Source organism: Schistocerca gregaria, chromosome 2, assembly GCF_023897955.1.
Source record: "Schistocerca gregaria isolate iqSchGreg1 chromosome 2, iqSchGreg1.2, whole genome shotgun sequence".
Taxonomy (NCBI): Eukaryota; Metazoa; Arthropoda; class Insecta; order Orthoptera; family Acrididae; genus Schistocerca; species Schistocerca gregaria.
Genome location: NC_064921.1, coordinates 434,925,874 through 434,941,628, shown reverse-complemented (window position 1 = coordinate 434,941,628; position 15,755 = coordinate 434,925,874). Strand labels below are relative to the sequence as shown.

General features: G+C 43.9%; 1 protein-coding gene across 1 annotated transcript in view; it reads right to left on the bottom strand.

The window, feature by feature from the left end:
- Positions 1-15,755, bottom strand: part of LOC126324953 (adenylosuccinate lyase) — a 722,118-nt gene that overhangs the window by 266,746 nt on the left and 439,617 nt on the right. The window lies entirely within an intron of this gene.

Below are 15,755 nucleotides of genomic sequence, written 5' to 3'. Positions count from 1 at the left end.
GCCAGTTTCGATTTCGTTGAGCTCATCAGTACCTCTGACTAATACAGTTTACCGGGCTATCCCACTTGATAGTCGTTCTGGAAAGATTTACTCTTTTTATTTCAATTCCATTGGCATTCGGTGTAAGTAACTTGTGGCCAGACCAACATTAAATAAATGTGGAACGTCTAATGAAGAAAGAAACGTGTGTAAGTTTGCACAGAGTACGTAGAAGGTGATATCAGATGGCAACAGCATATCATGCTAACGAGTAACAAACACAATTCTTTGAGTTCTAATTCCAAAAGGTAAACTTTTACGAAATACTAAGATACGTCATTATTCCCTGAAACGCAGAAATGGAGAACAGTAAAGAATTAATCAAAGTGTCACTTTACATGGAACACCTTTTCACAGGTAAGTTAACACTTCATTCAGCCATAAGTATTACGTTACACTAGCTAAAATTCATCTTTAGCTCCAGTTATTGCACCCAACACAAAGCAGGAATGCCTATGGAGTAAGCATAGCGTACTGCGCGAGTCACCAACATCAAACCGTAACTGTCAGATGACTTGAGCATAACGCAGTTTGTTTACACTTAGCGTTAACTGTAAGACTGACATTTAATACTGAACTTATCTGCTCTGAACCTACACATTTACATATAAGCAACAACAACCACGAATGCTGTTGCTGCTATGGATGCAAATTGAAATATGTCAAAAGGAGGTGCAGTTACTTCCGATAGATACGCACCATAGCAGTCTAATTATAATTATCACACTAGTAAGAAACGCTTTATGTATTGAAAAGCGTCAAGATACAACGTAATAAAGTGGTAGTACTGCAGGTGCAATTTTTGTGACTGTATGGCCATATATTTATGAGACACGTGATAGATAAATTCCGTACAGTGGGAGTGTGGAGCTAGTCAGTCCGTTGACTGTACAAACACATTTCGAGCGTTGTTCAGCTGTAATTAAAATTTATACATGAAATTCTGAGTCATTACCTCCGAATTATACAAGCCACCATGCTTATTTTAAAGTAGACATACTGCGAAACTGCACTACGACAAGGAGAATGAGTATGTGTTTAATACTTGGACTTGCTTAAAAGTAATGCTTCCGAATTTTCTATTTGAAACTCTTAAATTTTTTTAAATAAAATTTATGAGGGTGAGTCAAATGAAAACCTTAAATTTGTAATAACAAATCGAAATTTCGCGTCGTTATACTGTAAGTTGGTAAGCGTGCTACAAACAGCGCGCAGAATGGCCTGTAGGTGGCAGCATAGAGCAGATGCACACGTACTATCGCAGTATCAGTATAAATACGGCCGCCCCACTTGCGACTTGCACCAGGGAAAAACAGCGTTATGTTATTCGGTTTTTGCGTAGTGGAGGTGTGGAACCTATTGATATTCATCGACGAATGAAAGTTAAGTACAGCGATGCATGTTTGTCGCAGCAGCAAGTCTATGATTGGAGGTGAAATGGTGTGACTTCAGTGGAAGATGCTCCTCGTCCAAGTCAGGCCCAACGAGTTGTGACTCCACGGAACACTGCAGCAGGTGAAGCCATAGTGAAGGAAAACCGCCGAGTTACATTGAATGACATTGCAGCATGTTTACAGATTAGTCATGGGTCAGCACACCACATTGTGCATGGTGTGCTCCAGTTTCACAAAGTGTCTGCAAGATGGGTGCCACGGCAGCTGACTCCTGAAATGAGAGTCGACGTGTTCCTGCTTGTGAAGAACTTCTTCGGCGCTTTGAACGATAAGGTGTGGACTTCCTTGCAAGAATCGTTACTGGGGCGAAACCTGGGATCACTTCCACCAACCGGAAACGAAGAGAGCGAGCAAGGAATGGCGCCATTCCTCAGCACCAAAATCAAAGAAGTTTCGAACAGAACCTTCAGCAGGGAAGATTATGCTGAGTCTCTTCTGGGACGAAAAAGGCGTCATTTTGGAGCATTACATGCCTAGCGGGACCACTTTCAACAGTGCATCGTACACAGATCTAAAAAATCATCTGCGGCCTGCAATGAAATCAAAAGCGACGTGTATTGCTGTCAGCAGGTGTCCTTTTGCAACATGACTATGCAAGCCCTCACACTGACCGTACAACAGTTGCAACAATCAAAAACCTGCATCTTGAGTGTCTTCCTCATCCACCATACTCACCAGACCTTGCCCCAAGTGATTTCCATATGTTTGAACCACTCAAAGACGCAATAAGAAGAAAAAAGTTCCGTTCTGATGAAGAGGTACGCCACGCGGTGCATGAGTGGTTGCGCGGACTACCAAAAGAATTTTTTCTAAAGGAATTTATGCACTTTGTAAGCGCTGGAGGACTTGGATTGAGACTGGACTCGCATTTGGGAGGACGACGGTTCAATCCCGCGTCCGGCCCTCCTGATTTAGGTTTTCCGTGATTTCCCTAAATCGCTACAGGCAAATGCCGGGATGGTTCCTTTAAAAGGGCACGGCCGTCTTCCTTCCCCGTCCTTCCCCAATCCGATGAGACCGATGACCTCACTGTCTTGTCTCCTTCCCCAAACCAACCAACCAACCAACTTGGATTGAGCGTGGGGGAGATTATGTTGAAAAGTGATACAGCTTTGTACCACTTCTGCACAATAAATAATTTTTAAAAAATTTAAGGTTTTCATTTGACTCACCCTCGTATATTAAAAATCTATATCTTTATTCCCCGTATCTAGATATTAGCAGTTTCCTGCCGCTACATAGCTCCGGATTCTAGCGTGTAACATGGCGGTGCGTAACGCAACTTTGTCGGTGCGTGAGAAACAGAGTGTTGTAACAGAGTTTCGAATTCGAAGTGATCCACACGCGGAGCACCCTCTCTTCGGCATGTCAATGTCAGACCCCACACGAGCGCTGCGACAGATGTAACAATCTGACGCCTAGGGTTCATTCTCGTCGGTCATCCTTCATACAATACCAACTTGGCCCCAACACCCTCGAGGACTTCAGTTTGATAGTAATGAAGTGGTGCACGCAGAGACGGGGTTGTGGCCTCATCAACGAAGTCAGACACTCTACAGTGACGGCATCAAAAACCTGTTCTCCACTTGGGAGAGAAGTGTTTGCCGGAAGGATGAACACGTTGAGAAATAAACACGTAGACAAGAAGAATAAAGATGTGGAATGTTAATAACGTTTGTTTTATTTAAAAAGTTTCAAAGGTTTTCACTTAGAAAATTCGGAGGCATTACTTTTCAGCACACCCTCGTATTTCTGCTCCCCTACAGATGAACGAATACTAAACATAATAAACCAGAAAGTAAAAACGGAAAAATTTCAGCCCCGAAATAACTTCAATGTTTCATACGTCGCTAATTTGCTGCATGTCATAGCTGCAGTCCAATTCTTCCCGAGACACTTCAAATGGTTCAAATGGCTCTGAGCACTATACGACTTAACTTCTGAGATACTTGGCAATACTATAAATTGTTGCGGAAGACCTAAAAAATAGAATGGCTCTCTCTTTTTCCAGTAACTAAAATACCAGCGACGCAAACAAATGAATAATTTGGTATAATCTGCATACTGTATTAACCGTAAGTTGTCACTATTCGTGGTTATGCCACCTAAGTTTAGATTAGCAAAAATGCTGCTACTTTAGAAGAGTTGCTACCTCCACACATTCATCGTCATAGCTACCGTTTTTCTGCTATTAGATGTTTATTATTCACGTGATTATGAGGGTATTCCCAAAAGTAAGGTCTCCTACTTTTTTATAATTACAAAGACCTTCTTATTTTCACAATGGTTTACTTCTGTTTACAGCTTGAACATTTAGCTATTTTTCGACATAATCACCATTTCTGCTGTGGCACTTTTGGTATGCCCATGTCATACCGGCCTGCCGCCATGCTGCTCAGAAAGTTATGAACCTCATCCTTCATCTCGTCGTCGGAGCTGAATCGCTGGGACCACAATTAACGCTGACAGGTAGTGGAACTCTCCACCAGGGGGGGGGGGGGGAGGGGATGGGGGGGGGGGGGACGACGACATGGTAGTTCGCATGCTCAGGAAAGCAGGAAATGCATATTGCAGAACTGAGCAGTAATTGTTGGTGCCAGATCTGCGGTGTGTACCCCAGACTCCACACGTTGTATTGTCATAGGGATAGACCAAAAGGCACCCATCGCAAGTTGGGCCCCTCAATAGCGTGTCACGTTTAGCATCAGCAATGCTGAAGGCAATGCCGAGCCATATACCACCTCACATAATCAAAATGGGACAGGATCAGAGCTTTGTAAAGCCACAGAATCACCGAGCGATCTGTACCCTCGGTGAAGTTACGGAGGCAGCGATGAGTATTAAGAAGTGACCAGCACTTTTGGCTTAAGCTGGTGAAGATGAGGAAAACACATCAACTGGACATCAAAGAGCAGTACCAAAAAAAGATAAGATTCCACCATATGCAGCAACTGATCCTCAAGGTAGAGTTCTGGTTGTATGTGGGCAGTACAACGACGACAGGAGTGCATGACACGCCTCTTGGCATCCAAAATCCAAAGCCATGGGTGAGAGCCCAGGACTGTACCTTTCATAAGTCACGTTGCAGTCGACATTCAGCGACACCCACAGTTGAGCAGCAGTATTAAAAGCAAAAATCGTCAACACAGAAGGAAAGTAACATTGTAAACGCCACAGTTGTAGCTAGACCACTGATAACCACTCGAAAAAGGGGCACACTCAATACAAAACCCAATGGGACCACATTTTCGTGCATATGAGGGTACTGCAGGAAGGACCAACTTGAACCCTTGAAGTACGGTGTGATAAGCAGTTCCAGACAAAAATCAGGACGGGCCCCAGAAACTCCCTTCATCTAAGGCAACGAAGATGTGTTGACGACATGTAGTGTCATAAGACCATTTAAAGCCACAGAAGTCATCAAATGTTCAAATGTGTGAAATCTTATGAGACTTAACTGCAAAGGTCACCAGTCCCTAAGCTTACACACTACTTAACCTAAATTATCCTAATGACAAACACACACACCCATGCCCAAGGGAGGACTCGCCTCCGCCAGGACCAGACGCAGAAGTCACCAATAATGTGTTGTTGGCGCGCAAAAGCCATCCAGATAGCAGATTCCAGGCAGACCAAATTATCAGGGATGGAACAGCCTTGGCGAAAACCGCTCTTGGACAGAGCCAGAAGGGCCTGACTGAAAGCAAGGAAGACTATATAGCGTCCTGTCGACCTCGAGGTCAGTAGAGACGGAGTACAAGCTCGGATTGTGTGAAGGAAATTGGTCGAGCCCTTTCAAAGGAACTATCCCATTACACGCCTTAAGCGATTTAGAGAAATAATTGAAACCTTAATCTGGATGTTTGAACTGTCATTCTCCAAAATGTGCTAACCAATGTGCCACATCACTTGGTTAAAAGAGCCCTGTGACTAAAGGTACCCACACAACTGCTGGCCCACCACATGTTTGAGCAACTTGCAGAGAACGTTAGTTAGACTACTGGGCAATAGCTGTCCGTTTCAAGTGTGTGTTTACCCAGTTTCAGTACTGGGACGATCACATTTTCTCGTCATTGAGATGGGAAATCAACCTCACTCCAAGCAGAGTTGAAAATGACTCGGACTTGATTTTGGCAATCCACCACCACCAGGTGTTTGAGCATTCGGCTATGGATGCTGTCTGACCATGGAGCCATGTCAGGGCAGAGGGCTAGAGCACTGAGGAGTTCCCACTCACTGCAGGGAGAATTGTACAGCTCCAGGTGACATGTAATGAAAGACAAGTGAATTTGCTCCACCTGTTGTTTGAGGATACGAAATGAAGACTGATAATTCTCAGATGCACAGGCTCAGGGATAATGCAGACCAAAATGTTCAGTGAAAGTGTCTGGACCAGTAGAGACAACATCATTCAGCTAGGTACCAGGTACACTTGTGGGGGACTAGTGTCCATAGTGGTAGCAGATCTTTGCCCATCCCTGAGAAGGAAGGGTGTGAAGTCCAATGGTAATACCACACAGTTCCCAGTATTCTTGTTTGTATTGTTTTTTAGGTGGTAGACCAGAGCACAGAGCCACTTAAACAAAATGAGGTGCTCCATCAATGGATATCGCTTATGGTATTTGAGAGCTCATCTGCAATCCCTGATGGCCACTGCAGTTTCAGAGATCCACCACGGTACTGACTACTGACAGTAGGATCCTGAGGAATAGGGGATCACGAAGTTGGCTGCTGATAGAAAGGCTGCAACTGTGCTTTGGACAGCCACATCGATACCTGCAACATGCTAAAGATGATGGCAGAGGTGAAGGTGTCCCAGACAGCACTGTTGAGAGCCCATCTAGGTGGATGTCCAGGTGAGTGATGCTGAGAGAGCGACAGGATGATTGTGAAGTAATCACTATCACACAGGTCATCATGGACTCTCCAGTGAACGGTGGAGAGAAGAGCAGGGCTGCGAATGGAAAGACCAACAACCGAATAAGAGCCAATGCCATGCTGAAGTGTGTGTGTGAGGGGCGGGGGGGATGCACCATTAATAGAAAGAGATCAAACTATGCAAACAAATTTTACAATAACTTTCCTGTGGCCAGTGATCATCATTCCCTACTGCAATGGTTATGGTCACTGAAGTCACTCAGAATCAGGAAGGGTGGGGGGAGCAGAGAACACAGTGCAAACAACGCATTCTGTGACTACCATAGGAAAGAAGACACACATTACCAACGATAAAATATGGAGATATCCTCACATTTACAATCACAGTCTCCTAAAATGTATCATGTGAGGCCGTGTTCACTGTAGACCGAGTTCAGAGCATACATGCACACACTCTCTGGCACTCTTTCTCCGTCAACATTATTCTTAAAATGGACCCAACAGCCACAAAGAGTTGGGATACCCATTTCTATGAAGCAAGCTTTCTGGAGAACAATGCAGAAAGTAGAGGAAATGCATAAGAAACATCACAGCTCAGGGAAAAACGCTACAGTTCCACAGGAGAATCACAATATTGGTATCCTGTGCAAGTGTTAAGGGACCAAGGAATCAGGTCGTGCCCCAGGATCACCTGCTGCCACTTTCTGCAAGAATATTGCACCAGTACACATATTTTCTAAATCAGGTTGTGCAGAAGAGGTGGGGATGGGTATTGTCTGGAGCCACAGGGGGCACCAGAAAATCTGCCCCAGATACAGAGGTGGAACATTCCAGGTCCAGTAGCATAGAGGCCGTAACATCGCTGTCTTCTTGGAGGACTGTTCCTTGTCTTTCTTCCCTTAGATGAATTCTATGTCTGCAAGGACTTGTCTGCCTTAGTTTCAGGGACAGAGGAGGAATGTGAAGTCCTACAACCAGCATCCTTCACCCACACGCTGGCATTCAGTTGTGGGACAGCAAAGACATGGGAGCATCCTAAGGGACCCCTTCCTGGTGAGATACGATGGAGGACAGAGATGCTTCTCCAGATGACGGTTGAGGATCGACATCCCCAACAGGTAGGGTGTGGTGCATGCAATAGGAGGAGGACCTCCGACCAACAAGGGAGCAGGTGTAGTTGAGCAGCCCCAAGGGTCAGACTTACAAAGCACAAATGGTAAGGGGATTGCAGATAGGCAGTATGACACTGTCATAGCCATACCATACATTGTCGCCATAACTGTAGGCGCAAATCATAATACCTCTTCTTGGCCTCTAGATAAGTCACTTGGCTGGTTTTTCTTTTTCCGTTGGAAGATGGTGCAGTCTTGGGAACAGGAGGAATAGTGCTCTCCAAAGCTGACACAGACAAGGGGAGGGGCTTAAGAAACATTTGCGTGGAGCTGACATCCATAACTCCTACAGTTGGAGCTATCTTTACAACACAAAGAAATGTGCCCAAATCCCATGCATTTGAAGCACAACATGTGAAAGGGTACATATGGCTCCACATAACATCGATATACCATCGCCTTGACCTTTTCAAGCAACAGTAAGTCTTCAGAGTCCAAGATGAAGGCTCCAGCAGAAACCCAACAGTCCTTTAGTCCCCACTGGACACAATGGACAAATGCACACCCCACTGCTCCACAATGGCATGTAACTCGTTAAACAGTACATAAAAGAAGGTTGCAGTGGAAGATGATTCCCTGTAACATACTGAGACTTTACAAGGGGTATAGTTACAAAAATGTAACCCAGCGGCACTCGTGACGGGGTAGGGGATGCAGTTTGAATCACAATCGAATCACTCTTCATTTTCGAGATTGCTGCCATTCTCCCTACCTGTTCTCAAGGTGTTCAACAAAGAATAATGGCTTTGTGGCCAAAAAGGAATCCCCATCGGTCCGAGAACAAACGAAGTACTGGGTGGAATACACCTCCCCTTGTCCCTTAGCCTTACGTTTCTCCCATGGCGAAGACACAGAAGGGAACATTTTGGGGTCATATGTCTCTGCACTGTAACAACCTTCTGCTTCAAAAGAAATTGTCGAGGCCGTGTGGCCACCAGTCGACAAAAGATTAATCTGTTTCACAAGCGAGTCATCTGCCATGGTGCCACCGACTCTGAATAGGGACTCTCCCCACGGCCGCCACCCAGCCACAGCAACAGCTACTTCACCACGATGGGTATATACTCCTTGGCGCATGTGCCGAGTTTCCAGATCAAGCAGGAATATTGCGACCCCGCCCCAGCTCACAACGGAATGGCTACCGTGCTGGATTTTGGGCTTGCCAGATACACGGATGCAAAGAGAGAAATGCGCAAAGATGGGATATACATTGCATTGGGCGACCTTCCCTTCACGATGCGCATTTCTGACAAATCTAGGTGTGTAAAATGTCAGAAGAGAAAAAAATGGAATGTCCAAAATCGCGTTCGGCGCCAAGAAGTCCGTCTAATGGAAAGACAGAGAACAAGAACAGTAGAGGAATGGGCTCAGAGCACAGAGAGGAAAGTAATGTTGCAAAGGTTGGGCCCCGTGATGGCCAAGCACGTTCTCACAGAATAGGTGAGAGCCTCTGGGGGGCCAAATATTAAGGAAAAGTTATCAAAGTACGGGAGATTCCTACATACAGCGGATATGACTTGCTTTATTTTCATTTATATTTTTTTCGCCACTGACACTTTTTTGGGTAAAACGTCTAATGCAGACAATATACCGAACTCCTTATGTCACTCTAAATTAAATCAGTTATCAGCATACGAGTCAAAAATCGCACTTAGTGATGAAATCTCTGCTCTCGGCTGCAAAGTGAGTGCAAGCAATTTGGATTCACACTCAGCGGAAATTGGCCACGGCAATTCACAATTCCGCAACGATCTTTGCGTTGATACATATTGTAGAGCTTAAAAATAAAGAATTCTCACAGAGGAAAGATAAGCATGAGGATAACTTCTGCACTGCCGCTTTACGTTTCAGAGAGCCGTTACATCCGACAGGGACTCCCGACATCATCCAGTGCTGATTCTGTTCATGCAATCAGTCCGAAACCACAATATGATCAGGTTTAAAAATACAGAATCGTTTCCTTGTGCCCCCTGCAAACGAAAATGTTCAAACGAGTGGTCCGACCCAGAATCACGATTCGTCTAAAAATAAAAATTCTTCAATTTATTGTCGTCTCGTCCACTGTTTGCCACCGGCTAACGTCTGAAGTACATCGGTGTCTTGGGACGAACGCGATACAAACCATAGTTCATATACACAGATAACATCTCCACAAAGTTGACGGCGACGCTGGACAACATCAGACTTCCCAGGAGGAACAGTGTTTATAGCACAGGTTTTAACATTAGGGTGAGCGAGATCCAAAATTATATCAATAATCAGATGTTCTCATTGGCTACCAGCTCCACACACATCGGTCGTCGAATCACTCAAAGATCACTCGATAACACGGAAATACTCCAAACGTGCAACAGGTTATGACTAACGTTCCCAGTATCGACTTGGGAAACCATAATTGTCCCACGGAAATTAGTCAAAAACTGTAAAGGGGGTAAATAATTTATAATGTTTTGAAACTTCGGAAAAATACTCGTACGGGGTGCAGTAGTGAATATACTCATACTGGGCGCAGTAGTAAGAAACAGAAAAGTTCCCTCCTCCTCCCTTTCCACCAAATTTCAATTTCTTCCATTTCTTGAAGTTATGCTCAAAATTGTTCAGTTTTAGAATAGCACTGTAATTAAAAAACATATTCCTCTAAGAATTCTGCACAAAAACGATCGGACGAATAGTTTTACTGATATAAGAATTGGAACAGGATTCTGTTGCGCATTATTGTCGCACATTTTTGTTGCTTAGTCAGTTATGTAACTGAAAAGGGTAATTAAGTATATGGAAATATTTTGTATATTTTCAACATGATGGAATTTTTTGTGTGTTCAAAATTTTTGAAATTGGAATTAGATGCCTAACAATAAAACCGGGAAGTTTCTCTTCCCGTACACTCACCATTCCCCTACCACTTTCGCTGACACACACATCCCAGTTTAATGGACTTCATGTTGCGAAGATATTAAAGGTATGCGGGACAGTTCAGTTTGTTGTGCTACGCAGTGTTTCTTCTTACTCTGTTTTCCTTTCTGTGGGCTGTGAGAAGACCAATGGTTAGACCGCTTCGACCTGTTTAATTTGCGGCAAATCTGTTTCGGAAGGAGATACATCAAAAGTTACAGAGGGGTTGGAAACTTTGATAAGTGTCAGCAAGTACTTATTATTATCGGTCAGGATGTTGATCTTCTCGTGCTAGTTCTAGCTCTTGCTCCAGACGGCAAAGGCATTATCATGATGAAGGAAGAAAAAGGCAGTGTCAGAACGAGGTGTTGCAGCTCTAAAGATATACGTGGCTCCTCACTCATCCACGACAGCAAGGAGTCAACCAATATCTTCAGCCAATGAGTGGTTGCGACAGCACTTCAGCCCTGTTTGGTAAAGCCTGTTACAGGCTTTCCATTTATTCGACCGATCCCCGCCACTTCATAAAATTCCACGAATATTCAACACGTCAGCTTCGTCTCCCGAGGCCATTGAAAAAGCAGGAGAAAAATTCATATGTCCTCTCTCTCTCTCTCTCTCTCTCTCTCTCTCTCTCTCTCTCTCTCTCTCTCTCTCTCTACTTTCAAAAATAGGAAATAGGCCTGGTGATGACGCTTTAAATGATAACAGCTTTTAAAATTTCAATATATTTCTGGGTTAGGAAAAAATTTTTGTAATACTCTTGTTTGCCACCCACTTTTTACGCAGTATGCCTCCACTCCTCCCGAGTATGTCTACAAGTTCAGCTACAGTTGGCGAACAGCGTGGAGTCCAGAAATGGGGCTGGAGAGAATCCGACTCATCACTCTCTCCAATTCATATGAAACAACCACCAGCTCCATGCAAGACATGACTTATGAGTTCATGCAGCTACACACAAAGTTACGGGAGAGAATGCAAATGTGTGAAGGCTGACTTGCGCTGCACAACAATATGTAAAGGCTGTCATCAGTCCCCTAACTTAGAACTACTTAAACCTAACTAACCTAAGGACATCACACACATCCATGCCCGAGACAGGATTCGAGCCTGCGAGCGTAGAGGTCGCGCGGTTCCAGAATGTAGCGCCTAGAACCGCTCGGTCACCTCGGCCGGCCACGGCACTAACATGATTCATTACGATCTGACAGAACAAATGCAGGATAGTTTTCTGTAAACAAATATATACAACAAGTTATTTCTGCATTGCTGTATTTTAGTTGTACATATGATGACTGTAAATGCATTATAAAGACAGTAATTTTTTATTAACTCTACAATAATTTTTAATTCTCATGATAAGTCGTTTTTATTTCAATATAAATATTACGGTGCATAATACTGAACAAAAAATCTGTATGCCAGAATCCTTCTAAATCACGGGATCTCTCTCTCTCTCTCTCTCTCTCTCTCTCTCTCTCTCTCTCTCTCTGTATCTACCTATCTATGTGTTTATCTCTCTTAGTACTACATACATGCGTTGCTTGTAAGTTTCTATATGCATAGAAGGCAAAGAATTGTGGACAAACCGAAGAAAATTCAACAAAATTAAAACTGAAGTTGATAATTATGCGTTATCGATGGTAATGAGAAACAGTGAAAACTACCTCAAACAACTAGTCTGACAGATTATCTTCGAAAGAAATATTTCAAACCTCCTGACTACATTTTTCTCACGAATCGCTGGATAAATTTTGTGATCTGGTATTGCACGACAGATTTACTGGCATCGGCATGTATCTTCCGCAGGGATTATAAGAATAAGATAAGAGAGATAAGCGCGCGTGCTCAGGTATATAGACAGTTGTGTTTCCCTCCCTCAATATGTGAATGGAATAGGGCAGAAAATCTATGGTACTGGTACGAAGCACTCTCCGTTTCCCACTGTATTTGTGGAGTATATATGTTGATGGATCGACACACGAAAGTTCCCAACAAGTAACACATATGACACATTGCGAGATCCCTTCGCTCCGTAATGTTTCGGCACTACAAATTGCACTGTACAAACAACGTGTTACACAAGAGGAATGGCGTTTCCTTACAATGCTGATTAGTATGTTATGCTATGCTTTCTTTTGTAACTTTGGTGACACTTGAATATGTTGACCAGCGTAGATGTCCAGGATGTCTGTTTCGGAATTAACGTAAAATTAGAATAAAACCGGATGTACGTAACAGCACGTCACCTCGCGCAGCTGACAGCTATGCTAGTAGTGTTACGTTTAACGAACCGATTAAGAGCAAGCGCAACGAGAAAATAGATTCTACTGTTTAAACTCTTACACTAAGGTGCGTGACCATGGCGCATCGTACCGTGCCGAAGTTACGGAGTATGTGGAATGACTACGACATGTCACGGATTTGTGACACAACGATCGCACTGTTAATTTCTTCGCGACTGTCACGCATTTTGACGACGAAATGTAGCCTTTCAACGTCGATTCCCATACATAAAAGTAATGTGGCTACATTTTCAGTTGGAGTAGAGAGCGGTTGTTGATGTCTTGCAGCGTATGCACGAAAGACCACTGTTGTCCAGTCAAGTATGGCGCTGCGACATTTTTCTCGTTTAAGCGGCCGTCTCCACATTTCACAGGACTCTGCTAAGTGAGTGCTGAAGAATTCAGTACTGTTCACCGGCCTGGTTTCGGTTCACACGGTTCGAAGCCCATGAAAAAACAGTAACCTGCTTCACCAGCGACGCTCTGTTAAGTGAGGCAACGAAGTGTCGTCTGACCTGGAGGTAGCCTGTTCGAATCCTAGTTGTAAAAAGAAACCAACATAAGACTTTGTCTTTTAGGGGGAGGGAGGAGAGGTAGTTGTGTGTGGTTTACGATTAACTGGCCTTGCACGACAGTATTCCACGTCGCAGCAGTGCCTCCTGGAGTTGGGGCAGCTGACGATTCTGGTACTGGTCCAGTTATACTATTCGAGTGTTGTTGTTGTCTTCAGTCCTGAGACTGGTTTGATGCAGCTCTCCATGCTACTCTATCCTGTGCAAGCTGCTTCATCTCCCAGTACCTACTGCAACCTACATCCTTCTGAATCTGCTTAGTGTACTCATCTCTCGGTCTCCCTCTACGATTTTTACCCTCCACGCTGCCCTCCAATGCTAAATTTGTGATCCCTTGATGCCTCAAAACATGTCCTACCAACCGATCCCTTCTTCTAGTCAAGTTGTGCCACAAACTTCTCTTCTCCCCAATCCTATTCAATACCTCCTCATTAGTTACGTGCTCTATCCACCTTATCTTCAGTATTCTTCTGTAGCACCACATTTCGAAAGCTTCTATTCTCTTCTTGTCCAAACTAGTTATCGTCCATGTTTCACTTCCATACATGGCTACACTCCAAACAAATACTTTCAGAAACGACTTCCTGATACATAAATCTATATTCGATGTTAACAAATTTCTATTCTATTCGAGAGGAGCAGGCTAAGTGCCAAATCTGGCTTTTGCTCTCCTTCTCACATTAACTATCATAAAAAAACATATGGCCCCCAGTCAAGTATAAAGCCTTCGATTTAACGTCATTCCACCGGCTCCTATGTGAGTTTCGTTGCTTCATTTATCAAGCAGTTTCTCATTTGACATCGTAATGCCGAGTGGACCCCCTTTTGAGACGTTTCCACCGTACAAAAACTAAGGACTGATGACCTCAGGTGTTAAGTCGCATAGTGCGCAGAGCCAAGGAAGTGAACATTTTTTCGTCGTTGTAACCTTCAAATATGGTTCAAGGCAAGTACAGTATCAAAGTATACGTCACTTTCACAATACAGCAGAGTATCACAATTTTTGATAAATCTTCTTTGTAACACCCTTATGCTGAAAAATAGATGGTTTATAAACAAGAAGGCTTGCAATTCATGTATGGCACTGCAAAAATGTAAATTCATAGGAAGTTTATACTTAATTTCAACCAGTGTTTGTAGCCAGCTGGGCCGTCAAAGATTACAGGAGCAAGTACTTCTTGGAACTTAATAGTGTTCTTCTTCAAATGGAAAAATCTCTGACCCAGAAGTTAGCAACGCTAGCCACTGGAACACGGACGAGCGTAACAATTTATGCAAAGTGCAAGTGCTCGTCACATTCGCTCGCACGGTAACAGCTGCCCATTGTATATGGACAGCAAGCCATCTCCACTTGCATTTCGCTGTAAGAGCGAAATTTCATTCCCACATTGTCAGTATCCTGCTCGAGTATCTATATTCGTTGGGTGTGCCTAATAATTAATACGAAACAACTGCCTTAATAATCAAATGGTCCAGAACAAATAGAAGAATCTTCCTATAGCTAGCACAGCACAGTTTTAAGCGACGAAGCGTCAACCGAATTTTGCCGAAGGAGAATTCACTAGGTACCACTGAGCGTACAGTTCTTCTGCCCGCTATATTCAAAAAATGTCTCTGAGCACTATGGGACTTAACGTCTGAGGTCATCAGTCCCCTAGATCTTAGAACTACTTAAACCTAACTAAGGGCATCACACACATCCATGCCCGTCGCAGGATGCGAACCTGCGACCGTAGCGGTCGCGCGGTTCCAGACTGAAGCGCCTAGAACAGCTAAGCCACACCGGCCAGCCCGCTATATTTCGTTCATCAGTAACATCACGTACAGATTTTAGCGAGTCTATTCATCCGTCTACGCTGGAAAAAGATTAAAAATTATGTATAATACTCTATAAGGTTATTGCGCTTCAGTGTTTCCCATCTGCTGACAAATATCTGCCTGCAGGAAAAGGCCATTGTAAAATGATTCTAAGCCAAGCACCGGACGGTTTGTATCACTTGACGTTCTCACAAGTTCAAACTGGTGGTATGGCTAGGGGGATGCTTGCTTCCTGACATTAATGGTTAAATAGCTAACAGTGGGTCTATTACGCGAACTGATCAGTATCGAAGATGCCGGACTGGGATGGCTGTTTTCGGTCTCCGGCTCTTTGGAATACTATACACGAGACTACAAATAATTCATTTATTTACGTTAACCCGTTCCTTCCTCAGTACAACTTGCACCAGTTCAATGTCCTAGTGCACAATTCGCGACACGTCTCCGCAGGGCGGCCATCTCTCTCTATGAGAGTCGGGTCCTGCGATTACGCACGTTCCTCACCTCTGATTTCTCAATCACACGGGTGGTTGTGTACAGGCTGGCGTTCTCATATATGAAGGTGAAATTACGGATCACTCACTCAACACTCTCCTAAGAAGACCGCCTACACTACGCTTGTCCGTCCTCTTTTAGATTATTGCT